Here is a 25,701-nt window from a genome sequence, read left to right as displayed (position 1 = left end):
ATTACAATACTAAGTGTGTTTTTGTAAGGGAGAAAATTAAGCCTTTTCTTGTGTGAAAAAAATCAATATTTGCAACACTTTGAGGTGAGCTAGGGCTGCTTTAGAACAAGGTTAGTTGCATGGATATGTGCAAGTAGTTGCCTCAAAATGTGATGTCTGGAAAAGCACAAGTATTTGGAAATAAGTAGGAAGCAATGCTGGCTGCCTCTGCAGGCTGTTTGGAGGGGAGTCAAACTTTCTGTAATCAATAAAGTGCAGTAATGTTGGGACAAGGACTGAAAGGTCTTGAAAATGAAGATAGAAGGTAAGAAGCTTGTCTTGCTCGTTGTGGTAAATCCATATGAGAAGTTCATAGCATTTTCTTCATGTTCTAAAGCCATTTTCCTATCCTCTCAGTTTTTTACTTTACTAGAAGCATTGTTAGATATTAGCAGATATTAGAAAGATATTAGCAGGTCAAGAATTGTCTGTCATAGTCAGAAAAGAGAATATAGCAGTAATCAGGGTGTAAGGTGACCATGCACAGCCTTCATGCTCATCTAAGCCGCTAAAAGATTTGTCCTTTTTTTAAGAGTGTAATCCTAAAGTAGCGTGGGGAGAGCGTATGTAAATATTTAATTAACCTGAGGTAAATCTCTGCGTTTTGACTTTCAGTCATGCTGGAAAATGTAATATTTTTGTGGCATTAGTGATAATATTATGAAAAATCAGAGGTATGTGTTACAGTAATTCTAATGTCCCATGATTGGGTGGAACAAGTTCTTGAGAAAAACCATATTCCAGCAGCCAGGAAAAATGAATTTCTGTTTCTTTACAGCTTGTCTGTAGCCCTAAACACCTCTTTTTTTAGGTGATTTTTCCAAATTGGTAGAAATCAGGCACCTAAGTCAAGAATAAAGCAGTTCATTGCAGGGATAAAGAGCCAAAAGCATTAAAACTTGCAAAGCACTCAGCTATAACACCCTTTTGATGTCAAAGATGAAGAGATGTCAGAGTTACATCTCTGGCATCTGGTTACAACTCCCCTTACCAGTATCTTTATTGTCCATCCTGAAAAAAATGTAGACTTAAAACCAAAGAGGGACCTCAGTAAGCCAACTGTCCACCTATTTGAATTGTTGCTTGTGTCTCTCAGTTTTGAGTTACTGCCATTGACCTGCCTCTAGACAGCATACTAAAAAATGAACTTTTTAACTTATTCTTTTTTAATATTAGATCAGTATTAAAGCAGCAGGGAAGAACAGACCTTACAGGATTGAAGTAGTTCACAGAATATCTATTTTGGCTTCAAATCTCTAGCCTCTGCTCATCCCTTAAACTCATTGATCATATGTGTATTATTTCTTACACTGTTTTAGCTCTTCAATGTTTTGCACTCAGACCTTTGGAATTCTTTTTGAGATACCTTGGATTGTCCCTGTGGTTGTGACTTGCTGAAGGAGATACGCAAGATCTTCCTTACACTTCCTTTGGAAGAGAGCAAATTTTTACTCTGTCAGATACCTTAGTTTTCATTAAAATAGAGTTATTGCCAGGGTACAATAGGAACCCCCAAAACTTTTTAGTCAAAGTAACTTTCCTGTCCTCCATATTTAAATAGCTCAGGCATTACAAAATTGAGTCTATTTTTCCCTGGAAGTGTCACCACTTTGTTTGCTGTCTGGTAATGCTGAGAAGTATGTTATAATAGGGAATCACAGAAAGAAAGATGCAGGGAAGATCCTATTTTCTATTAATTCTCACAGAATTGCAGAATGGTTGAGATTGGAAGGGACCTTTGGAGGTCATTTTAGTCACCTACAATCCAAACAATGCATACAGAAGCAGTTACATCTTCTACAGGGTTAAAATTCGTCACGGAATATAACAGGTCATCCAGACTGGCTTTGTCTGATACTGTTTTATACTTTTCTATGTCTCATAAAGTGGTGAGAAGCTTTGTGGTTAGCATACATAGTAACTCGCTTCACTTCCATTTGCAAAAACACATTGAAGCAGGCTAACTGTGTTCAAACATGTTGTTAACTCACAGGCAAGAACCTGGCTTGTTTAGGAGAAGAGATATTTTCCTCTTGCGGTGTTTCCTTCTGCAGAACTTGTTTTCTTTTTTCATCCATGTAGTAGGCAATTGATTGCTGCTTGTTTCCTTCACACCTTTATCACAAGCAACAGTTGAATTTCTCATTTCATTTTCCAGCCCGAGTCTCAGAACAAAGACTGGTGTGTGCCAGTGTCTCACTTCCACATATAGGGGATGTTCTTCCTTGTTTCTACTGCAGCTTACACCCACAGCCTGAAATGATATTGTGGTTCTGTTAACTGCCTACAGAACTAGAACCAAAGTAGATGTTATCTGAGAGTTTTTTAAGCCTTTATGTTTCTGAAGTCCATGGCCTTTCATGGGGCCACAGCATTTGAGGACTAAAGGGAACATGTTGTTTTGAAAGGAAGACCCTGAAAACAGGGAATCAGCAGTGTCTCATCATTTCTTTCTTGTTCCCAGTTCATGCATTTATTACTGGATTTAGCTTACAAGAAAACCTCATTAAGCCTCTTCTCACTAAGGAGAAAGCCTGTAGGGACAGGAAGCGTGGTTTTCAAAAGAAAACACTTAGTTTCAATAATGAATGTTAGCAACATCAGAACACACAATGACCTGAGTGATATTTTAAATGAAACAACAAAATCAGCCTGGGACAGAGGTTGAGTAGAGGACATCCTCAGTTCAGACAACATATTTGAAAGGTGGAATTTTTCTGAATTTTAAGGGTGTGTTTTTTTGGAGGAAAATCTGAACTGCATGATAGGTTTCTACTTTTTTATCTTTTGATCTCTTTATCATTTTTATAATTTGGTCTTTTCCATTGATATTACCCAGTAGCTGAATTGCATAAGGTCTAAGTACTTGGTCATTCTTTGCAGATGTCATGGAGGACATGGTTCTTCCAGAAGAATTTAAATACCCTCATGGCCAACAGCAGATGCTGTGTGTTACAGTAAATGACAAGAAATGGTTGTAGAAGTAGAACAGATGGTTCCATTCAGAGTTGTAAATTTGCCATGAAACATATTTGAGAAAAGACCTTAAGCACCAATTTGAATATGATGATTTCAGCATAGACGCTACATATCACACTCAGTGTCAGTGAAAGTTCTTCTCTGTGTAGCTTCTAAATAAAGACCATAGAAAACCTGAGCATGGCTGAACAAAGATCTCAGATGGATTTCTTCTATAAAGAAGTATAAGAAATCTTGCACAACCAGTCTACAGTTGCCCAGAGAAGCTGTGGATGCCCCATCCCTGGAAGTGTTCAAGGCCAGGCTGGATGGGGCTTTGAGCAACCTGGTCTAGTGGAAGGTGTTCCTGACCATGGCAGATGATCTTTAAGGTCCCTTCCAACCCAAAACATGCTATGATTCTATAATGCTATGATTCTTATCTCAGGACAAGTTGCCATTTTGGCCAACTAAAATCTTCAGTGGGTGTAACATCACTGTTGCTAGAATCTAGAAACACTTCAGCTTTAGTAACAATTAGTCCATTAAATATGTGCAGGTAAGATGTTCTGAAAAATTTAGTTTTGTAGAGATGTGGTATTACAGCAAGTACTGTGAAGAGATGCACAATTCATTACTAATATCATGACAGATTAGACTCTGTGACATGTTTCTCTTCCTCAAAAAATTTAGGAAGGGAATAGTAGTTTCATTTAGATGGGTAGAATGGTTTTATGAAAAAAATCACTTTAGAATGGATTGTAATACCTTGTAGATGTGCTTTGTTTTCTTCTCAGAAAGCAATAAAAAATGTTGATTTCATTTTGGACTGCTAAGAGAAAAGGAATGTATCCTAAGATGCTTGCTACAGCACGCTTCTGTCCTCCCATGTCTATATCTGCTCAAATTTTTGATGTATTGATGTGTAAGTACTTCTCAGTGGAATGCTTCAATGTCAGTTGGGAAGCAGGGAAGGAAAGGATGTGTATGCTTTCAGAATTGAAATTGTGCATTTTTTTTTTTTTTTATGCAAGACTGAAGATCCAGAGTGATACAACATCCAAGCAAATCAAAGGAATTGCAGAGTTATTTCCAGACATGGAAAGCAACTCTAAAAAATTGCATAAACTTCCCATGCTTAATTTTATTGCAGGTTTACTTAGGAGCCTGAGTCTTCAAAACATTGACGCAAAAGCTTCCTATTGTACCAGACCTATGCCTTTAACTCCTTAGTCTTTGGCAATCTTAAAGAAATTTCTGAGAACGTAAGTCATGAAAGGACCTACATTTTGTTGTGTGCAGATGAAAACTAGATTGACATTGCATGTTGTTTTCTTTAGATTTGAGAATTTGCAGTGCAAAAAACCCCCTCTAGAATAAAAGAATTAAATCAATCTATTTATCTGTGTATTAAGTGATTGGAGTTATAATTTTAATCTCATTAGTAAAGATATCAAAAAGGGAAAAGATGTTAATATACATTGTTGTAGTTGAAGCTGCAAAAATGCCTTAAGGATTTTGTATGGAAATGCAATAGTGTGTACTAATCTTATCTTATATTTTACTGGGAGTTATTAATAGCAGGTTATACGCTGTTTGAGCAGAATCACATAGAGGTGTATATTATTTATTTGATTGTTACAATATGCAGATTAGTAAAAACTAATTGTGGCATATACATTTATGTATAAGTCATTTTATAATAAGGTATTTTGACAAGTCTTGGTTTATTGTGAAATATTAGTGGTGGGTTTCAGATTTCCTCTGAAAATTTTTCTTAGTGGATTGTTAAGTGAAAGGTGTCATGTGCCTCTTACAACTTGCAATCTGAATTCTTACGCAAATCTTTGTTATACTATCAGGTGTATGGTGGACCAGGTGGATGATCTGCTCAGCCTGGTGGCAGAGCTGAAGGAGGAAGTGGAAAGGTTGAGGAGTATCAGGGAGTGTGAGAGGGAGATAGATTGGTGGGCCCACACCCTGCCGTCCCTGAGGCAGAGGCAGCAGATGGAGGCTCCACAAGAAGTGGAGGTTCCCCTGCCCTCTTGCCACCAGGCAGGAGGGGACCTAAGAGATGCAGGGGAATGGATACAGGTCCCTGCTCGGGGAGGCAGGTGAATCCCCTCCTGGTCTCCCTCGCGTTCCCAGTTGCCCCTGCACAACAGGTATGGGGCTCTGGAACTTGAGGACCAGGTCAATGAAGATCGGGGTGTAGATGAAACCCTATCTGGGGAGGTGCCTAGGCTCAGCCGGGCAGTCCCATGCATTCTCACATCCTCTGAAAAAAGAAAAAGGAGGGTAATTGTTGTAGGTGACTCCCTTCTGAGGGGGACAGAGGGCCCAATATGCAGACCTGACCCATCCCACAGGGAAGTCTGCTACCTCCCTGGGGGCCGGGTAGAAGACATTACCAGGAACAACCTGGTCTGGTTCGGACCTCTGATTATTACCCATTGCTGGTTGTGCAGATTGGCAGTGATGAGATTGCAGGGAGAAATCCAAAGGCAATCAAAAGGGACTTCAGGGCACTGGGGCGATTAGTGGAAGGATCGGGAGCACAGGTAGTGTTTTCCTCAATCCCTTCAGTGGCAGGGAAATATACTGAAAGGAACAAGAAAACACACCTGGTTAATACGTGGCTCAGAGGCTGGTGCCATCAGTGGAATTTTGGGTTTTTTGATCATGGGGAGGTTTACATGGCACCGGGCTTGCTGGCGACAGATGGTATCCAGCTGTCTCAAAGGGGTAAAAGAATCCTCGCTCATGACATGGCAGGGCTCATAGAGAGGGCTTTAAACTAGGCTTGAAGGGGGTAAGGGATAAAACTAGGTGCACCAGAGATGAGCCTGGAGGCAGCATGCAAATGTTAGGGGTGGATTCAATAGGCCAGCTCAAATACATCTATGCCAATGCATGCAGCACAGGCAATAAACAGGAGGAGCTGGAAGCCATCGTGCTGCGGGATAGCTATGACTTAGTCGCCATCACGGAAACCTGGTGGGATGACTCCCATGAGTGGAGTGCTGCAATGGATGGCTATAAGCTCTTCAGAAGGGGTAGGCAAGGTAGAAGAAGTGGTGGGGTGGGTCTCTATATTAGGGAGTGTTTTGATTGTACAGAGCTCCACGATTGTGATGATAAGGTCAACTGCTTATGGGTAAGGGTGAGGGGGAAGGCCAACAAGGCCAACAAGGCAGATATTGTGCTGGGAGTCTGTTATAGACCACCCAACCAGGTTGAAGAGACAGATGAAACATTCTATAAGCAGCTGGCAGTAGTCTCAGAATCGTGTGCCCTTGTTTTTGTGGGGGGCTTCAACTTTCCAGACATCTGCTGGAAATACAACACAGCAGAGACAAGCAGTCTAGGAGGTTCCTGGAGTGTGTGGAAGATAACTTCCTGACACAGCTGGTAGGTGAGCCTACCAGGGAAGGAGCCTCGCTAGACCTACTGTTTATGAACAGGGAAGGACTGGTGGGAGGTGTGATGGTCGGAGGCCGTCGTGGGCTTAGCGACCATGAAATGATAGAATTCTCAATTCTTGGTGAGGCAAGGAAGGGAGTTAGCAAAACCACCACTATGGACTTCTGGAGAGCAAATTTTGGTCTCTTCGAGGCACTGGTTGAGAGAGTCCCTTGGGAGACAGTCCTGAAGAGCATAGGGGTCCAGGAGAGATGGACATTCTTTAAGAAGGAAATCTTAATGGCTCAGGACTGGGCTATTCCCATGTGCCGCAAGTCAAACCACCGAGGAAAACGACCAGCCTGGCTGAACAGGGAGCTTTTGCTAGGAGTCAAGAAGAAAAGGAGAGTTTATCATCACTGGAAGAAAGGGCGGGCAACTTGGGAGGAGTACAGGGTTTTTGTTAGGTCCTATAGAGAGGAAATTAGAAAGGCAAAAGCTCAGCTAGAACTAAATCTGGCCACTATTGTAAGGGACAACAAAAAATGTTTTTACAAATATGTTAACAATAAAAAGAGAGTCAAGGATAATATCTATCCTTTAATAGATATAGAATGGAATGTTGCCACCAGAGATGAGGAAAAGGCTGAGGTACTTAATGCCTTCTTTGCCTCAGTCTTTAATAGTGAGACCAGTTATCCTCAGGGTACTCCGTGCTCTGAGCTGGAAGGCAAGGATGAAGAGCAGAATATACCCCCCTTAATCCAGGAGGAAATAGTTAGTGACCTACTACGCCGTCTGGACACTCTCAAATCTATGGGACCTGATGGGATCCAGCCAAGAGTACTGAGGGAACTGGCGGAGGTGCTTGCCAAGCCACTCTCCATCATTTATCAGCAATCCTGGTCAACAGGGGAGGTCCCAGAGGACTGGAGGCTTGCCAACGTGATGCCCATTTCCAAGAAGGGTCGGAGGGAGGATCCGGGGAACTACAAGTCTGTTAGCCTGACCTTGGTACCAGGGAAGATTATGGAACAGTTTGTCTTGAGAGCATTCACATGGCAAGTCCAGGACAAGTAGGGGATCAGGCCCAGTCAGCATGGGTTTATGAAAGGCAGGTCCTGCTTGACCAACCTGATGTGCTTCTATGACGAGGTGACCCACCTAGTGGATGAGCGAAAGGCTGTGGATGTTATCTACCTTGACTTCAGCAAGGCTTTTGACACTGTCTCTCATGGCATACTCCTTGAGAAGCTGGTGGCTCATGGCTTAGACAAGTCTACTCTTCGCTGGGTGAAAAACTGGCTGGATGGCCGAGCCCAGAGGGTTGTGGTGAATGGGGTGAAATCCAGTTGGCGGCAGGTCACAAGTGGTGTTCCCCAGGGCTCAGTGTTGGGCCCCGTTCTGTTTAACATGTTTATCGATGATTTGGACAGGGGGTTGAGTTCACCCTGAGCAGGTTTGCAGACAACACCAAGCTGGGAAGGAGGGTTGATCTGCTCGAGGGTAGGAAGGCTCTACAGAGGGATCTGGACAGGCTGGATCGATGGGCTGAGGCCAATTGTATGAGGTTCATCAAGGCCAAGTGCCGGGTCCTGCCCTTGGGTCACAACCACCCCATGCAGCGCTACAGGCTTGGGGAAGAGTGGCTGGAAAGCTGCCCGGCAGAGAAAGACCTGGGGGTGCTGGTCGACAGCCGGCTGAATATGAGCCAGCAGTGTGCCCAGGTGGCCAAGAAGGCCAATAGCATCCTGGTTTGTATCAGAAATAGTGTGGCCAGCAGGAGCAGGGAGGTGAGGCCGCACCTCGAGTACTGTGTTCAGTTTTGGGCCCCTCACTACAGGAAAGCCATGGAGGTGCTGGAGCGTGTCCAGAGAAGGGCAACCAAGCTGGTGAAGGTTCTAGAGAGTGAGTCTTATGAGGAGCAGCTGAGGGAACTGGGTCTGTTTAGTCTGGAGAAGAGGAGACTGAGGGGAGACCTTATCGCTCTCTACAACTACCTGAAGGGGGGTTGTAACCAGGTGGGTGCTGGTCTCTTCTGTCAGGTGGCTGGAGGTAGGACGAGAGGAAATGGCCTCAAGTTGCGGCAGGGGAGGTTTAGATTGGATATTAGAAAAAATTTCTTTGCTGAGAGGGTTGTCAGTCATTGGAATAGGCTGCCCAGGGAAGTGGTGGTGTCACCATCCCTGGAGGTATTCAAAAAGCGCGTAGACAAGATACTCCAAAACATGGTTTAGTGGGCATGGATGATGGTTGGACTTGATGATCTTGAAGGTCTTTTCCAACCTAAATGATTCTGTGATTCTTTGATTCTATGATTCTGTCTCAGGGGAAACAGCACAACTTTATTATCTAATGCTATTTTGTACAATTTATATACAAAAAAAATTATATAATTTTACTGCCATTGTTAAGAAAACAAGACAAAAGAGACAGAATTATTGCAATTGTACTGCAAATCAGTATCCATACAAGAATTTAATTTTAGAGACAGAAAATTGGTTGCATGTGCTGGAAGCTTTGAGACAAAAGAACTACCTTCATTTAAATGTAATGGCTGTGTTTGTCATTCACCATGCTGCACCCTTCCTTAGTTCACACATCTGTCTTGTTTTTGTCATTAAATGAATGTGTCAGTTATGTATGGCATGTATTCTAGGTTTCTGTTGGGGCATTTATTACGTGCTCACAGACATTATGCACAGAGATATAGAACGTAGGGTGGACCAGGGACTGAGGACTGTGCCTGGTTACAGATCTTCAGTACATGTCCTATGTTACCTTCCTATCTTTTAGGGAATGCCCTATTTTTAAGGCACCATGGCAGTGCAATGCAAGGTGCTCTGAGATATGGACATTAGGGAGAAGTCAGTGAATTCCCATGTCTCAGGGATTGTAATTGCTATAGTAGCAGCAAGAGGGCACAGTAAATACTGATTGTGTTTGTCAAGGCCTTTGGGACTCTGTTGAAAGAATGGACCCAAGAATTGCAAAGAGATCAGGTTCTGATTTCAGTTTCATTACACCAGTGCAGCAGCTGTCCTTGGTTGAATTTGATGCAAACGAGATCAGACTCTGGCTGGTATTATTTACAAACCATGACCTATAATTTCATGCCAAGAATGAGAATTTTGGGGAAAATGATGGTAATCTCACTGAAACCTAACAATTTCACTGATTCTTTTTGTTCAGTCTTGCCTTCTGATAATAGAAGTAGGAAAATTGCAGTAGTTTTTCTCCATTTCTCTCTAGCATTTTTTTGAAAAACCAGCTAGCTGTCAGTGTGACTCAAGATGAGAGAAGACAAAGATAGGGACAGGACTGCACTTTCATTTAAAGAAAAAAAAATTATGAGATTACTAGTCTTCAGTAGCTAAATAACATTTGGGAGTCTGAATACCAGATATTGCTCTATAGAAGAGCAAAGACACAGATTCCAGCCCAGTCCCTTGTTCCTTAATTGTTAGGTTCCCAGATCAAGTTCAATTTTTGTAGTATGTCATATGAAGTCTTGTCATCTTACACACTTCTCCCTAACAGAGAAATCAAATCTCTTGTCTTTGCTTTACACACAATTGGGAGATGAAGGATGGGTAGATACTGTTACTTACATTTGACCTCTTTCCCTCCCTAATGTAAGATGGGAGAGCACAGCCCCTCTATCACATTATTGCATGATCCTTAGGCACTTACACTGGTGACTAAGCTGCAGATATGCAAAGCAGTATAGATATCTGAGACCTGGACAATGAAAGGGAGGAAGTTTCTTCAAGGTACAAAAGTTTTAAGATTATAGCTTAGAGAAAGTTTTGGAGTATTTAGGAGGAAATGAAAATGACATTTGCAACCCTTCTGTCTTCACTAAGCTGGGCAAATGAGCAGAGTGACAGAACGCAGTATCAGTTTTGTATCTCTTGGACGGCCAGCTGTGTAGTTTTGGATGTTTCTGGCTGATATTTAAGGACACCATAGCAGAGGTACAGAGCAAATGCATACCACTTACCCGATAAATAAATATAAATCCCTGAGAAAAGGCAAAAGGATGCTGGCATGACTAAATATCAACATAAGGGGAAAAGTGTTATTAGAAAAAAAAAGGTATCTTTCAGAAAGCTCAAACAACATTGGAAATATTTGCTAGTTAAATGTAAAACATAATAAAACAGGCAAGAAACCTGGAGGAACAACTAGCAAAAGGCAGAAACCAAAACGCATATCCAATGTAAAAACCATTTTTAAAGGCATCAGGAAGAAGTAGCCTTCTAGACAGTAAGCTGGGTCAATAGATATCACCACATGAAAGAGCACTCAGGGAAGGTAAATATCTATCAGAAAAACTAAATGAGTTTTTTGTTCAATGCATGTGAGCTTCAAGAGGTTTGTGTGCTGGAATTCTTTTGAGGGGGAATTCATTGGTATTTTGCTCAAAGTAAGTGAAGAGTTAGTGGAAGAAATTGTGCAACAAACAGAAACTCAGCTATAGCAGATTGCCAGGAGCAGATGATATTTAACCAGGACTTACAAAAGTTCAGCTCAAGGATGAAATCTCTGAATGAGTTAACTGGAGTGGGTAGCCATGTGTTTAAAAATCCCTTGCACTTAACGACTCAAAGGTCTCAGATGTGATGGTAATTTTAGAAAGGGCTGTGTGGGAGATCTAGGGGAACTTGTATGGGAGATCTAGAGGAACTAAAATCTGCTAATCCTGGTATCTGTAACAGGCAAATTAGTTTAAAACCGTAATACAGAATGATTCCTGGATACTTGGATAAATGTGTGGAGAGGAGTTTAGAGGCATTAGGAATCTTGAGCCACAGGGAGCAAGATCTGCTCAGCCTAGTCTACCTGCACCTTGATGAGGTGTTCTTTAAGCTCCCTTTCCACAGGGTCCTAAAGAAACTGCCATTGAATAAAACCAAAGTCCTTTTCAGGGATAAAGAGATGAGAAAGAATCTAGATTAGAATAATCAGTAGCAGTGACTGTATCCCCCTCCCCATCTGAAAAAAACCAATCTAGTACAACTAGCAAAAATACAATGAAGAATGTGAGAAGGTTGATGAGAAATATGAGATGGCTTACATTCCAGGAATTACTGATTAAACCAAAGACCCTCCAGCCCACAATAGAGAGTGCTGACAGGAGAAACAATAAAGGTGTGTTAGATAAAAGTAGCTTGGAGATGATGCAAAATAATTGATTGCTAGGATCTTTTCATATACAAGATTGTAAGTCCTCAAATTATAGAAGCCAGGTTTGAGAGATATGATAATGATGAGGCTCCTCATAGACCATATTGGTGACCTGAGGAGCCCCTTACTTTGAGGAGCCCCTTCAGGGTGTTGTTGTGAGCCCCAGGAGGCTTAGGGCAGACAAGACATAATCATGGGAGAGAAATTGTCTGAGAATTGTTAAATATATTTGGCTCAGGGGTTCCTGAGCTGTAAGTTGTTGGAGTCTGGGTGAACGCTTTTCAAAAGCATCACTATCTGCTTACACTACTTTTATATTCACTTCTAGGCATCTGCTTGGGCTCCTGTTCAAGTCTGAGTATCAGACTTGACAACCTGACCCACTATAGCTATGTTCAGTCTTTCTTCCTACGGTTTACAGCTGGCTGCTTCCAATTGCACCTCTGCCCGAAACCACTTATCCTACTTTGCCCAGACATAATACTCGACCTGACTTCAGATTCATCATTCAGACTGTTTTATGATATGATGTGGCAAGGGACAAGCAAAAGTCTGGTGGTGCACTCTGTGCAGCCCTCTCTGCAGCAGCCTTAGTTCAGTGACCGTGGAGAAGGAATTGTAATGCCAAGTTTATTGTTTCCTAATCACTAAGGTTTGTTTATCAGCCTTGTCTCTTGCATCTGTATAATACATCACCTAATTAGTTAATAATCCTATGCTAAGTATGCATGGTCATTAGTGTCACTCATCCAGACTGTGGTAAATGTTGCATTAAGATCTTTTCTAGTCTCTGTACTTCTAGAGCAATACCATTTCCATAGCTGATATAAGTCAGATCAAAGGTGCCCTGTTCTGATTAACCAAGGCTCTGCAGCCTGATCCACTTATTACCTCAAAAACACTGTATCTATCAGCTTTAAGCAGCTGCCCGTATAGGCACTTATCCTCTCTTCAGATAATGTATATGCTTTCCAAGCTATCTATTGGTTATCACCTAATTGTATCATGTCTGAGCTAGGCAAATTTGCTGTTTTTTCACACATGCATAAGTGATATGCTGCTTTGAATGCTAGCTTTCACCTTTTTAATGCCACTTGGCCTTGATCTTTACAGCATTGCTTTCTGTCTGAACAGTGGTAAATGGACAGATAACACTGAGCAAGCCTGAAGTGCTTAATATGAATTACCCATCAGATAAAAATGCGATACTGACCAGAAAAACATGGGGTAAATTCTCGCACATTACAGTTACTATTAGAGGGAGGTATGAAAAAGGCTGTGTCTTACAATTTTGTTCTGTGTCATATCAGACTTATTTTGGGGCTGTGATATTTCACCATTCATTATTTTAATCTGTATTTCTGATACCTCTTTAGTCATGCCTTTATAAGCTGGAGCTAATAAGTGCTATGGTTTTTACAGTAGTGTGAAAACAAAATTGAGCTGTAGTTTTTTTCAGTTTTCATTGTGTGCTATTGAATTTAAAACCATTCAGAGAATTCCTTTGTCCAAAAAGCAAATTATGTTTTTGCATTTGAATTGTCATGGCACTGCATAGGTTGGCAGCTCCACAAGGTGCAAAGGTTCCCTGGGGTGGCAGGGCAGGACCTGGCAGCCAGGCCCCATCCCAGCAGCCAGACAGGGAGCCGGGTAGCCCCAGTCCCGGGCATCGGGCACTTCCCTGGGTACAGGGGAGGTCTGAGGCTGGGATGGGACATTGGCCTGCGAGTAGGGGTCACATTCAGCAAGGTCCACAACCAGGCAGGAGCAGGGACTGGTGGCTCTGGCCTGGATGAAATGGACTCCTGGGTTATGGTCAGGGATGGGGGAGGCCCTGGGGGATGCTGGGCCAGGCTGTAAGTCTTGTTGGTGTCCTCAGGACCCTGACATGCATAGGAAATCAGTCAGAAAAACAGATTACCACAGCACTGGGATATAATTGTGTTTTGAAATGTAGTGACTTTGGGAGAATATTCATACTGATGTGTTCATCCCTTTCATGGCTCAAATGTATTGTAGATTTGGACAAAATATTCTGTCAGTATTATTTGCCAGAAGTTACTTGAAATGCTTCATGGGTTTTTTTGCCAAACTGTTTCAGCTGGGAACATTTTTCCTGGCATTAATGCTAATGTTAATGGTATTATAACTCCTAAGCAATTACACAAATATAATATAAAGTCATCCATGTAATAAGAACTTCTGGCTGTGTTCCTTTACCTTCTGCTTATGTGCTACAACCATCAAGTTACTAAATGCTAGTCTCTGTATACCATGGTGAAGCTGATACGCTTTTAGTAAAATTCTTAAATATTTGTTGCTCCAAAATATGGAAGAGAATTGAGCTGCTGGTTAGAAAATTCATCAAGGACATGGTACCTCTGGGTTATGTATCATGTGCCACTAAGTGTTTAATTTTTTACACAACGGTATCAACAGGAGAGATTATCTAATGTATCTGTGTCTTGGCAAAGCACACAAGTGTAAATGTTGAATGTCAATAGCATTTGACATCAAATCAAACTAGAGGGCACTGCTCTACAGGGTACACTGTCACTTGGACTTGTCCATAGCCTCATTACACACACCCCATGTGGAGACACTGGCTATGGTCACCATGCAGCCAATTCAGTGACATCACTGAACAGGCTGTAATGGTGCAACAAAAAAAATAAAATAAAAATTTTAAAAAAAATTAGAAAAGATCAATGATGAGGATTCAGTTTGCTATCACTGATAAAATGTCATTTGTCTTAAGAGCATGACTGTAGTTGTGGAACAGGGAGGCTGTATCAATCATAATTAAATGTATGTGGGTGCAGACATCAATGTTGAATGGAAGATCATGATTAACAAGGGTATTCTCTAACATTTTGAGACTAATCTCTTTGAGATGGATTGGAGGCCACAATTGTTATGTTAGCAGTCCTTGTAAGATGTAGCATTGCTCATACACTGTCACAGTTGTATGCTACTGCACATCCACAACCTATGAAAAGCATTGAAGCATGTTATCATATTTTGCAGGGTATTTTAAGAATAAGAGCTTACAAAGTGTCGTTGGTATGTGGTAGTTCACCGTGGAGGCTATTACCAATTTTCATTTTAGCAGCTAGTTGGCCTCTTGTGAACAGGTGAAGACAGATTGAATCTAGTATCACAATGAGAAGCAACCCTTATTTTAGTCGCCACTGGTTAGTGGTGCATGTAGTTTGTAGGCAGCAGAAGCACCGTGGAAGCCGGCCGTATATGAGACTATATCATCTAATTATGTTGTCTGCTGCAGTATTCAGATAGTATGGCTATGCCAACATTTAAGATAACATGTGGGTCAGAGAATGACTGAACTCACATACTAAGGAATGTTTCATCTGCAGCTTTTGTAAGGAGAAGGCCAGTTCTTCATCAGCTATCTGTTTTCTAGATGGTTTTGCCAGTTTGTCTGGGTGCACCATGAATGGCTCTTAGATCTCAGAATGTACTGCCCAGGTTAGGTTTTAGATTTGTTGTTGTTGCTGCTCATGACAGCTGTTTTTATATAAATAGTCAGTGTGAAAAATCAGTCATGGATAATGCATCCTCCATGGATCTCACTGTGCTCCTCTATGTTTCTCTGGTGGTACACTCTGGACAATAAGACACTGCTATATTATGCAACACATGCAGCAGTGATATCTTTGCCCATTTGCTGCATTTTACAGCTCTTCCCCAGCTTTGGAAAGGCACTCCCCAGATTTTTGGAAGTTTTTCCTGTATGGTAATCCAACTGAAGTTCTGGGCCGAGAAAATGCAAGAGTATAAGCCAACTTACGTCAAGATTTTCTGGAGAGTTAATGACATATACAGTGTAGGGCTGGATTTTACATCATTTAATGTTTTAAGCACTTGTGATACTGAAGAGTTCTAAGTAGTCAAAAAATGTCTAAGGACACCCTTTCCTCAAATATTTTGTCAGCTGCTTGGTAGGGCACTTGGTAGGGCACTGCTAGATGACACTCCATTTACCCTGAGAGAAGAGGAACCACTTCCTTGTATACGTTTTGGATTGAACAAGCGCGACCTTTTTTTCCCAGTTTTTATTTGTTTTGTGGGTTTTTTTCATTGAACAGACGCCACCCTAGAACTAGGTATACCTGATCAGAAAATCCTGGAGGAGAGGGGAGGAGAGGAGACCTCCAAACCAGCTGAGGGCTAGAAACTGTCTGGCAGAGCTGAAGCTCCCGTTGTCCTTCAGCAAGCAAGCATGCTGCGGCGGTCGCAGGCCTAACTGCATGTATCCCTCACGATCTTAAATTGTTCTTCCTGTATTATTAGTGAATATTTCTCCCAGGATATTGTCCTGAAAAGTGTTCATTAGATAACAACCGTCCTGTGTCCAGCTTCTTTGCTACAATGAAAAAAACCACCAAAAAGCACAATTATTTGCTTCTGAGTAATTCAATATAGGAGTTTATAAAGCACCAGGCTGGAACATTACTGTTAACCAGAGCACATGAGGGGTATCCTAAAAAATTTTCTGGAAAGAGTGTGATTCTGTTTCTAATTCTGCTGCACTCTTGCTTGTTCTGCTGTGGTTCATTTGCCACTTGGGGAACTTTGCACAGAGCATAAATTATTGCAGTGTTGGGGCTTCCCTTAAATCAGATCATTGAAATACTTTGGAGTGCTAAGCATAGAGAAATCGGATTTAAATTCACTTTGCAATTTTCCCTCATTCACAGCATGAAGCTCAGCTTGGTTAGAAGGGAGAAGAAGGCTCAGGCAGCCAGGAGGAGTACTCAGGAACTGGCAGTCTTTGGCAGCCAGAGTAATTTGGAAAATTTCTGTGACCACTACTTAGGGATTTTTCTTCTAGAAGGACAAATATGTGAGAGCTAATCCACAGAAGATAATAAAATGCTGAGCAACCAGTACTTTTCTGAGTGCTGAAGTCTTGAGCAGGATCTGTAAACCAGTTGCTGTATATTTTAGATAACTGCCAAGTTACTGGGTTTTTCTCTCAGTGAAGTCTTACATGCATTAGTAACCCCTGAGGAATGACACTTTGGACTAGTTTACTGGCTGATCATCATACATTAATTGTCTGATCAGTTAAAGGATTTGAGGTAGCCTTGGACTTCATGAGCACCTCTGTGACACTAAGTCATCCATTATCTGCCAGGTTATAAATAGCTTTTGGGGGAGTCCTTTCAAAAGTGTTTTACCAGATTACAGATGTGTTTTTCTGCCCATGCCTAATCTGATTCTCCCCTGACTGGTGGCTGGCATACTGTTGGTGCTGTGGGCATCAAATGTCCTCTTCTCAATTAACAAACCAGTTCATTGATTCCTTTTCCCATCTCCTTTTATTAATTCCCTCATCTTTCCCCTCTTTCCCCTCCACAGGTTAATGTATCTTACTGTCCTTATTTCTAACAAGGGTTCCTTCTGTCAGCAAACTGAGAAAATCAGCCTCTGGACCCAATTTCTGGCACATCATCTAGATTTATTTTGTAATTTTTCTGGGAAATGTGGTCTTCTGGATGTCTGGGCAAAATTTTAAAGAATCTTCTGGATTCAGAAACTGATACTGGAAAAGCTCATATTACATCCCTCACTACACCCCGCACTCAGGAATGTTTTCTTAATTTACTTTAATCTGGCTGTATTCAAATGTCTTTGTTAAGCTTCCAGAGAATTTTATTGACAATTTCATTTTTGTGTCCTTTTTTTGCCAGAAGCTTAATGCTGCCTCTATGGCTTTGAGAGAGAGATGGGATGCTCTCATTAGCTGAAATTTTGCACAACAGTTAATGTCAGACCAATGTTCAGTCATCTCAAAACCTATCTTCCTTTTATCATTAACTGAATGTTATTTTTATTAGTGATTCACCACAAAGAAATATTGTCTGTATTTGCAATTGTAGTTAATTCTAGACCCACTGTCAGCATTTTGCCAGACTGTTTGTTTTGTCTGCTTTAGTTTAATGTATCACTTAGATGAAGCAAATAAACCTTTGCTCTGTTTTTCCAACTCATCAGTGTTCAATTCATGGTAATATATACTAATAAATGATAAACGTACTTGCATTTTATCTTGTAATATAGGGAAATCTGATTATAAAACCATAAAATTTCATTTTCATTCTATTGTCTATATATAAAGAGAAATAACTTTGTCTACTTTTTGTCATGCTGTTAGCAAGTGGGTTTAGATCTAATTGAATGCTCTAGTTGCCACTGTTTCACACAACGCATAGGGAACTTAGTATTCAGACACAGCCATGCTGGGCATCAGTTAATGAATTAATTGACAATTACAGCTAGAAGAGAGCGTTCTTCTTGACAAACAACATGAGGAGAGCATGCAGGAAATAAATTTTAGGAAGCAAGGAAAATAGCATGAAAAGAAAATATGATTAGGTAGAGAAGAAAGCACTGAACAATAAAGGATGGTCTTTAACCGTTAGTGTTTATAAGTAACATTGCAGTCTGGAACCAACATTTGGTTCATCCAGGCTGTGTTGACACACGGCCCTGGTACCTTCTGCTTACACTATCTCCACAGATGTGCTCTGAAGAGCCACTTCTCAGACCCCTTTTTCTAGGCTGCTGGAGAATATTTGGCAGCACCTTGGGATGGCAGTGGTCCTTTATTGTCCTGGTTTCAGCTGGGATAAAGTTAACTGTCTTCCTAGTAGCTGGTACGGTGCTATGTTTTGAGTTCAGTATGTGAAGAATGTTGATAACACTGATGTTTTCAGTTGTTGCTAAGTAGTGTTTACACTAAAGTCAAGGATTTTTCAGCTTCTCATGCCCAGCCAGCGAGAAAGCTGGAGGGGCACAAGAAATTGGCACAGGACAGAGCCAGGGCAGCTGACCCAAAGTGGCCAAGGGGGTATTCCATACCATGGGACGTCCCATCTAGTATAGGAACTGGGGGGAGTGGGGGCGGGGGATCGCGGCTCGGGGACTAGCTGGGTGTCGATCGGCGGGTGGTGAGCAATTGCACTGCACATCATTTGTACATTCCAATACCTTCATTATTGCTGTTGTCATTTTATTAGTGTTATCATTATCATTATTAGTTTCTTCTTTTCTGTTCTATTAAACTGTTCTTATCTCAACCCACGAGTTTTACTTCTTTTCCCGATTTTCTCCCCCATCCCACTGGGTGGGGGGGAGTGAGTGAGCGGCTGCGTGGTGTTTAGTTGCTGGCTGGGGTTAAACCATTACATTTATGTATCAAACTTTGGTGGCATCTTTCTATTCCCATTGAAATGTCAGTGTGATGGGCATGCTTTGCTATGATTTACATGTCATTTGCATCAAAATAAATTGTATCCTATTGATCACATCAATGATGTAGTAACAACTGGTAGTACAAGTCAGTTTCCAGATAAAAGGAGTGTGATAGCTGCTGTGAAATATATTTGTAGTCTAACAGAGTTTATTCCAGGATAATTTTACAAGTATTCATGGGAAAATTTCTATGAATCATCCCTTGGTTCAATATTTAACTAGAATTCAAAGGTCTTCTACCATGCTTACTGAATGTAACACTGTGGTATGTGGCTGTAGCTTTGTGCTAAAAGCTTTTATACACAGCAAGAAATCAAGAAGTGGAATTTCTGGGTACAATAAAGGCTGACAAATGAGCAGGTACAACTAAGAAAGGCACAGCATGTATCAACAAGCAGAGCTGTTACTTGCCTACCTTGTATGCCAAGGAACTTCTGCAGTGCTTATATTTACAGAAACATTCAAGCCTTTAAAATATGCTAATTTGTACTAGCACTGGCTGTGGAGCATGCACTGGTGTGGGACTGTTGCAGACCACTCACAACTGGAGCTTCTTTTCACACCTCAGTGGTTGCAGACTGGGGGCCTGTCAGGGTAGGTTGATATTTGCATGGGAGACCATTGGGTCTTTTCTCCATGGAGCCAAAGATGCTTACTGACAGACTAAAGGGTTTGTGGTAACTTTGTGCTACATCATGAGTCTTGGGTCTGTCTCTGCTGTGGCTTACTGAAGAGTCCAGCACAGTCAAGGCTTCAATTTCTGCTAGAAGCTACCTCTTAATATTGATCTTTCTCTTCTGATGTATCTCATAAAAAACCAGTGATTAGAGTTCTGATTGTTTGGTCTCACTGGCTTTTATGAGCCTGTGATTGGGTTGTACATGAATACACAACCTCAGTTCTCTAGAATTTCGGTTTTCTGCCCCTGGGTGAATGAACCTTGTATCGGTGACTTTTATTCCCTGATATTCTACAAGATTTCATAACCAGCACTTCTGTTCTTTCATTGCTTATTAGCACTTTCCATTGAAAAACAGTATTTATGAATCTTCCACTCACTGAATTTTTGTGAAATCTACTTCTTACAATAATATGCCTTTGACTGGATGATCAGCTATATTGCAAAAAAAAAAAAAAGGGGGGGGGGGGGGAGTACCCAGTCAATGTGTTAGCTGTTCATACTTGTATAACTGAGTTTTATTACCCAAGTCTGCATCCCTGATCAAGGTTTCAGCTAGGAACAAACTCCAAGTTGTCTTTGGCAATTCTGTCCTTGGTGAGAGAGTGCAGGGCTACTAGCAGGATAAGGAGGCAAGGGCTTGGTTAAATTTTTTTAACAGAAAAATTGCCTGTTTCTGTACTAAAGGGCCTTATGCAGAAGCCTTTGCAATATTACCGTTTTCCAATGACTTTCCCTTATAGAGGCCCTAGGCTTGTTTCATCCTCCCCAAATTACTGCAAATCTCCAATGGCCCTTGCATTTTGCAGCAGAATGAGGTTGCTGTTTTCAGATATGCCTCACTTTAACTTCCTAAAATAATAATCTATAACATGAAATAACTTATTTAAAAGGGTTAAATAAATTAAAATATTATTCTAAGAGTCACAATAATGTATTTTGATAAGAGTGGTAAGACTGGAAAACCAAGTGCTGAAAAAATTTGAGCGTGCTAAAAATTCAAGTTATTCAGTCAATGTTATCTTAGCAGCAGAGCATGTCCTGGGGACTTTCTGGCAAAGGTATAGTTAAATTTAACCTTTATGCTTGACAATGAAGAGGAGAATTAAATCTTTGCTTTTGTCCTCTTCTTCCCAAATGCTAGCAAGCTAACACTGGAGGAGGAAGAATTATCACTAGAATATCTTTATTTCCAAAGGCAGATTTTTTAAAAATGTTTGTGGGTTTGTAGTAAATGGGTTTTGGGCAGTCCTGTCCCATGTTCCTCCTCCACACCACTCCACTCCACACTCCCCACACCCGCTGGAAAAAAATGACAAACATAAGAAGAAATCTTCACAGCTAATCAAGCTTGGTGATTTTAGTACTACTGCCAATTTTGTGAGTGAAAGATGAATTCCATAAGTTGGAGCTATCTATTAGGAGGCATGTAAACACTGCACAGTTTCTATAGGTGCTTTGTCAGAACTTTCAGGAAACCTTGACTACATCACATGCTTCATTCTTTTAACCATCTTTGTGGTCATCTTCTGCATTCACTCCAATTTGTCAATGTCTGTCTTGTACTGGGGGACCAAAACCTGGCTCAGAGCCTGGTATCACCAGCAGAATCTTGAGTTTTTTGATCATGGGTCAGTCTACTTGACACCAGGCCTGCTGGTGACAGACGGGGTACAGCTGTCTTGAAGGGGAAAAAGGATCTTTGCACAGGAGTTAGCAGGGCTTGCTGAAAGAGCTTTAAACTAGATTAGAAGGGGGAAAGGGATAAAACCAGGCTTGCTAGAGATAAGACTGGAAGTGGCACTCTGATGTTTGAGGGACAGTGTATTAGTGAGGCCCTTGGGTCTCCCATCTCAGTGGATGTAGGGGATGGAGATCCGTGCAGCAGCAAAGATGCAAGGGTTATTGATGTGTTAGAAACCACAGAAGCTCTTGAGAACAGTCATGTAGGAATTAGGGCTTTTCCTCCAAAAAAGGTGGCAGGATCAATAGCGTAACTGAAGTGCATCTGCACCAATGCATGCAGCATGGGCAACAAACAGGAGTTGCAAGCCATTGTGCAGCTGGGAAACTATGATACAGTTGCCCTCACAGAAACATGGTGGGATGACTCACACAACTGTAGTGCTGCAATGGATGGCTATAAGCTCTTCACAACGGGTAGACAAGGAAGAATAGGCAATGGGAGAGCCCTGTATGTTAGGGAGTGTTTTGACTGTCTAGAGCTTGACAATGGTGATGAAAGTGTTGAGTGTTTATAGTTAAGAATCAGGGGGAAGGCCAACAAGGCAGCTATGCTGGTGGGAGTCTGTTAGAGAGCACCCAACCAGGATGAAGAGGCAGATGAAATATTCTATAAGCAGCTGGGAGAAGTCTCATGATCGCTAGCCCTTGTTCTTGTGGGGGACTTCAGCTTACCAGATATACTACAGCAGAGAGGAAACAGTCTAGGAGTTTCCTGGAATGTGTGGAAGACGGCTTCCTGACACAGCTGGTAAGGGAGCCAGCAAGGGAAGGTGCCCCGCTGGACCTGTTGTTTGTGAACAGAGAAGGACTTGTGGGTGATGTGGTGGTTGGAGGCCATCTTGGGCACAGCGATCATGAAATGATAGAGTTTTTGATTCTTGGAGAAGTAAGGAGGGCGGTCAGCAGAACTGCTACCTTGGACTTCTGGAGGGCAGACTTTGGCCGGTTTAGGGTACTGGTTGACAGAGTCCCTTGGGAGGCAGTCCTGAAGGGCAAAGGGGTCCAGGAAGGCTGGACATTCTTCAAGAAGAAAATCTTGAGGTGCAGGAGCAGGCCATCCCCATGTGCTGAAAAAGGAGCTGGCAGGACCAGCCTGGCTGAACAGAGAGCTTTGGCTGGAACTCAGGAAAAAAAGGAGTTTATGACCTTTGGAAGAAGGGGCAGGCAACTCAGGAGGAGTACAAAGATGTTGTGAAGTTATGCAGGGAGAAAACTAGAAGGGCCAAAGCCCAGCTAGAACTTAATCTGGCTACTGCAGTAAAAGGCAATAAAAAATGTTTCTATAAACGCATTAAAAACAAAAGGAGGGCTAAGGAGAATCTCCATCCTTTATTGGATGTGGGGGGAAACACCATGACAAAGGATGAGGAAAAGGCTGAGGTACTTAATGCCTTCTTTGCCTCAGTCTTTAATAGTAAGCCCAGTTGTTCTTGGCGTACCCAGCCCCCTGAGGTGGAAGGCGGGGGTGGGGAGCAGCATAAAGCCCCCATAATCCATGGGGAAATGGTCAGCAACCTGCCACACCACTTAGACACACACAAGTCTGTGGGGCTGGATGAGATCCACCCAAGGGCACTGAGGGACCTGGCAGAAGTGCTCACCAAGCCACTTTCAATCATTTACCAGCAGTCCTGGCTAACTGGGGAGGTCCCAGCTGACTGGAGGTTAGAAAATGTGATGCCCATCTACAAGAAGGGCTGGAAGGAGGATCGGGGGAACTACAGGTCTGTCAGTCTGACCTTGGTGCCGGGGAAGGTTATGGAGCCGATCATCCTGAGTGCCATCACACAGCACGTACAGGACAACCAGGTGATCAGGCCCAGTCAGCATGGGTTCATGAAAGGCAGGTCCTGCTTGACTAGCTTCATCTCCTTCTATGACAAGGTCACCCACTTAGTGGATGAGGGAAAGGCTGTGGATGTTGTTTGCCTAGACGTTAGTAAAGCCTCTGACACCATTTCCCACAGCATTTTCCTGAAGTAACTGGCTACTCATGGCTTGGATGGGTGCACTCTTCACTGGGTAAAAAACTGGCTGGCTGGCCGGGCCCAAAGAGTGGTGGTGAATGGAGTTAAATCCAGTTGGTGGCTGGTCACAAGTGGTGTTCCCCGGGGCTCAGTTTTGGGGCCAGTTCAGTTTATTATCTTTATCAGTGACCTGGATGAGGGGATTGGGTGCACCCTCAGTAAGTTCACAGATGACACCAAGTTGGGAGGGAGGGTTGATCTGCTCGAGGGTAGGAAGGCTCTACAGAGGGATCTGGACAGGCTGGATCGATGGGCTGAGGCCAACTGTATGAGGTTCAACAAGGTCAAGTGCCGGGTCCTGCCCTTGGGTCACAACAACCCCATGCAGCGCTACAGGCTTGGGGAAGAGTGGCTGGAAAGCTGCCCGGCAGAGAAAGACCTGGGGGTGCTGGTCGACAGCCGGCTGAATATGAGCCAGCAGTGTGCCCAGGTGGCCAAGAAGGCCAATAGCGTCCTGGTTTGTATCAGAAATAGTGTGGCCAGCAGGAGCAGAGAGGTGATTGTTCCCCTGTACTCGGCACTGGTGAGGCCGCACCTCGAGTACTGTGTTCAGTTTTGGGCCCCTCACTACAGGAAAGACATGGAGGTGCTGGAATGTGTCCAGAGAAGGGCAACCAAGCTGGTGAAGGGCCTGGAGCACAAGTCTTATGAGGAGCAGCTGAGGGCTGTTCGGTCTGGAGAAAAGGAGGCTGAGGGGAGACCTTATTGCTCTTTACCACTACATGAAAGGAGGTTGTAGCGAGGTGGCTGTTGGTCTCTTTTCCCAAGTAACAAGTTATAGGACAAGAGGAAATGGCCTCAAGCTGTGGCAGGGGAGGTTTAGATTGGATATTAGGAAGTTTCCTCACCAAAAGGGTTATCAAGCATTGGAGCAGGCTGCCCAGGGAAGTGGTTGAGTCACCATCCCTGAAGGTGTTTAAATGACGTGTAGATGTGGCACTTAGGAACATGGTTTAGTGGTGGACTTGGCAGTGTTAGGTTAATGGTTGGACTCAATGACCCTAAATGTCTTTTCCAGCTAAATGATTCTATGTTTTTATGAAAACAGATACAACTCCAGTGAGTCTTATAAGAGAGGAGGATAATTGCTTCCCTCAATCTGCTGGATACACTTGCTAATGCAGCTCCATACTTTATTAGCTCTCATTGCCTCAAGGGTGCCTTGATGTGCCATGTTCAGCTTGTGCACTGAGACTGCCAGGTCTTTTCCCACAAAGCAGCTCCCCAGCTGGTCAGTCCCCAGCCTGCACAGGGTTATTCTGCAGCAGGCCCAGAACTTCCCATTTGTCTTTACTGAACTTCATGAGGTTTCTGGTAGCCCACTCCTCCATCCTGCCAAGCTCCATCTGAGTGGTAGCCCTGCTGTTCAGTGTTGCCTTGCTGAAGGTGTAGGAATTTATATGATTTGGCTATGGTAAATCTAAGCTGGCTGTTACTAATCACCTTTTTGTTCTCCATGTATCTGTAAATGGCTTCCATGAAGATTTACTCCATAATTTTGCAAGATCCTGTGGTGAAGCTGACAACTCTAATGTCCTGTCTGGACTTTTTTGAAGATGGATGTGATTTTTGCCTTTTTGGAGTTATTGTGAACCCTCCACTCCAGTCTCCAGTGCTTTTCAAAGATGATGGAGAGTGGCTTCATCATGACATTGAGAGTTCTTCTGCTGAAACAAAATTCTTGTTGTGCCATGACCTGTAGACAGGGTTTAAAGCTCTAAATCATGCATGAAAAAAATTGCACATTTTTACCATAGCACCTAAAAGAAGCAAGGTATGGACATGAGAAGCAACACAGTGGAAATGGAAAAAAGCTTAGGACGTTTAAGGGATAGATTTTCAGTTTGTGTCTCCAGAGCCCTCTTGACTCTACCTCCCTCATCATGCCTCTAGCAACAGGGTAAGACAAGCTCTCCTCCACATACAATAGCTACCCCACTTTCTTCTGTGTGCAAATAACTGTCTCAAAGAGTCCTAGGGAGAAGCTGGCATCAAGAGTGTTGCTACTACATCCAGAGTTGAGCTGCTGCTCTTCACACCCACGGGCAGGGACAGGTAGGGATGGCCAAAAGAGGAACCTGGGAGGAAGATGCAGCAGCAGCAGCAGCAGTATACCCTGCCTCTCACCCCTTGTTTCAAGAGCAGCATCAGCCCAACTTTCTGGGATGTGTTGCCACTGCCAGGGGGTGGAGAAAGAAGATGTGTTCAGGTGCTTGGGCAGTGTTTTCCCATCAAACAGCTGTTTCCCATCTGTTGCAAGGAAAAGAGTAGGCAAGATTCAAATGGTTTGGGCCAGAATGATATCAGAAATTCAGTCACAGGCTACCTTCATCAAATTGAAAGAGCTAAGGAAGGATTTTCAAGGTTTTCTGAAGAGGT

This window comes from Aquila chrysaetos, chromosome Z (genome assembly GCF_900496995.4).
Source record: "Aquila chrysaetos chrysaetos chromosome Z, bAquChr1.4, whole genome shotgun sequence".
Classification (NCBI taxonomy): Eukaryota; Metazoa; Chordata; class Aves; order Accipitriformes; family Accipitridae; genus Aquila; species Aquila chrysaetos.
The sequence above is the reverse complement of the archived record's forward strand: the minus strand, read 5'-3'. Positions refer to the sequence as shown.